The sequence below is a fragment of the Lampetra planeri genome, chromosome 22 (assembly GCF_965212315.1).
Source record: "Lampetra planeri chromosome 22, kcLamPlan1.2.h2, whole genome shotgun sequence".
Lineage (NCBI taxonomy): Eukaryota > Metazoa > Chordata > Hyperoartia > Petromyzontiformes > Petromyzontidae > Lampetra > Lampetra planeri.
The window spans coordinates 720,001-722,500 of record NC_136128.1 but is presented as its reverse complement, the minus strand read 5'-3'; the positions used below and the strand labels follow the sequence as shown (position 1 = coordinate 722,500).

Genomic DNA, 2,500 nt, shown 5'->3' with positions numbered 1-2,500 from the left:
TCACCCAGTCAGTTCACCTGCCAATTGCACGCGGATATGGTGTACTGCATTGGGATCAAGATTTTCTTGTAAAATACCGTTTAATGCCACTCTTTCGGGGCTCAACCAGGAGTCCAGAATAAACGTTTTCATGAGTGTTGACCTCCGGCAGTAGAGTTGAATCTTGATTTTAACATATGAATGTGCGTCAGGTCTCTGCAAGTATGGCCTACGACAATATCACCTTGAATGCTCCTGATTTCGTCTGATCTCGGAAGCTAAGCAGGGTCGAACCTGGTAAGTACTTTGATGGAAGACTGCCTGGGAATACCAGGTGTTGTAGGCTTTTGCATTTTCGTATCTGGATGGGTCGCGTTTTACTCTTCAATTCACCCAGTCAGTTCACCTGCCAATTGCACGCGGATATGGTGTACTGCATTGGGATCAAGATTTTTTTGTAAAAGACCGTTTAATGCCACTCTTTCGGGGCTCAACCAGGAGTCCAGAATAAATGTTTTCATGAGTGTTGACCTCCCGCAGTAGAGTTGAATTTTGATTTTTACATATGAATGTGCGTCAGGTTTCTGCAAGTATGGCCTAGAACCATATCACCCTGAATGCGCCTGATCTCGGAAGCTAAGCAGGGTCGAGCCTGGTTAGTACTTGGATGGGAGACTGCCTGGGAATACCAGGTGTTGTAGGCTTTTGCATTTTCGTATCTGGATGGGTCGCGTTTTACTCTTCAATTCACCCAGCCAGTTCACCTGCTAATTGCACGCGGATATGGTGTACTGCATTGGGATCAAGATTTTCTTGTAAAAGACGATTTAATGCCACTCTTTCGGGGCTCAACCTGGAGTCCAGAATAAACGTTTTCATGAGTGTTGACCTCCCGCAGTAGAGTTGAATCTTGATTTTTACATGTGAATGTGCGTCAGGTTTCTGCAAGTATGGCCTACGACCATATCACCCTGAATGCGCCTGATCTCGTCTGCGCTCGGAAGCTAAGCAGGGTCGAGCCAGGGTAGTACTTGGATGGGAGACTGCCTGGGAATACCAGGTGTTGAAGGCTTTTGCATTTTCGTATCTGGATGGGTCGCGTTTTACTCTTCAATTCACCCAGTCAGTTCACCTGCCAATTGCACGCGGATATGGTGTACTGCATTGGGATCAAGATTTTCTTGTAAAATACCTTTTAATGCCACTCTTTCGGGGCTCAACCAGGAGTCCAGAATAAACGTTTTCATGAGTGTTGACCTCCGGCAGTAGAGTTGAATCTTGATTTTAACATATGAATGTGCGTCAGGTCTCTGCAAGTATGGCCTACGACAATATCACCCTGAATGCGCCCGATCTCGTCTGATCTCGGAAGCTAAGCAGGGTCGAGCCTGGTAAGTACTTGGATGGAAGACTGCCTGGGAATACCAGGTGTTGTAGGCTTTTGCATTTTCGTATCTGGATCGGTCGCGTTTTACTCTTCAATTCACCCAGTCAGTTCACCTGCCAATTGCACGCGGATATGGTGTACTGCATTGGGATCAAGATTTTCTTGTTTAAGACCGTTTAATGCCACTCTTTCGGGGCTCAACCAGGAGTCCAGAATAAACGTTTTCATGAGTGTTGACCTCCGGCAGTAGAGTTGAATCTTGATTTTAACATATGAATGTGCGTCAGGTCTCTGCAAGTATGGCCTACGACCATATCACCCTGAATGCGCCCGATCTCGTCTGATCTCGGAAGCTAAGCAGGGTCGAGCCTGGTTAGTACTTGGATGGGAGACTGCCTCGGATTACCAGGTGTTGTAGGCTTTTGCATTTTCGCATCTGGATGGGTCGTGTTTTACTCTTCAATTCACCCAGTCAGTTCACCTGCCAATTGCACGTGGATATGGTGTACTACATTGGGATCAATATTTTTTTGTAAAAGACCGTTTAATGCCACTCTTTCGGGGCTCAACCAGGAGTCCAGAATAAATGTTTTCATGAGTGTTGACCTCCCGCAGTAGAGTTGAATTTTGATTTTTACATATGAATGTGCGTCAGGTCTCTGCAAGTATGGCCTAGAACCATATCACCCTGAATGCGCCTGATCTCGGAAGCTAAGCAGGGTCGAGCCTGGTTAGTACTGGTGTAATGCGGGCGTAAAGGGCTTGGCGGATGTGACGTCATGTGGGGGAGGAGTCAGGGTCACGTGAGAGGGAGATGGTATAGCGGTGAGACAGGAAGAGATCGGGGCAGTCGGGCGAGGGAAGAGTGGAGACCGCGTTGGGTGGTCGCCGTGCCCTCAGCCTGGTGGCTGAGGGGCTCGGTGACAGCGCCAGCCAGCGGGATGGAAGAGAGTTGGTTGGAGACTGGACGAGGGTGAGGCCAGGGAGGGCGAAAGCTGGGAGCAGCGACAGCAGCCGGAGAGGCTGCGTGTGGGAGACAGCAGCGAGGCTGCTAGGGGCTACAGCAGCCGGGGGCTGCAGAGCAAGAGGGCTACGGGAGCGACAGCAGCCGGAGGGGCTGCGTGTGGGAGACAG

At 49.4% G+C, this 2,500-nt stretch overlaps 3 non-coding genes and 2 pseudogenes across 3 annotated transcripts; all 5 read left to right on the top strand.

Moving 5' to 3' along the window:
* Positions 1 to 206: 206 nt before the first annotated feature.
* Positions 207 to 325, top strand: LOC144725303 (5S ribosomal RNA; annotated as a pseudogene).
* Positions 326 to 574: 249 nt separating this feature from the next.
* Positions 575 to 683, top strand: LOC144725500 (5S ribosomal RNA; annotated as a pseudogene).
* Positions 684 to 932: 249 nt separating this feature from the next.
* LOC144726179 (5S ribosomal RNA) lies at positions 933 to 1,051 on the top strand. The gene has a single exon (XR_013587236.1). It is a non-coding gene; the product is annotated as a 5S ribosomal RNA (ribosomal RNA).
* A 249-nt stretch (positions 1,052 to 1,300) lies between these two features.
* LOC144726050 (5S ribosomal RNA) lies at positions 1,301 to 1,419 on the top strand. Its single transcript, XR_013587112.1, has one exon. It is a non-coding gene; the product is annotated as a 5S ribosomal RNA (ribosomal RNA).
* Positions 1,420 to 1,668: 249 nt separating this feature from the next.
* Positions 1,669 to 1,787, top strand: LOC144726113 (5S ribosomal RNA). The gene has a single exon (XR_013587172.1). It is a non-coding gene; the product is annotated as a 5S ribosomal RNA (ribosomal RNA).
* Positions 1,788 to 2,500: the final 713 nt, after the last annotated feature.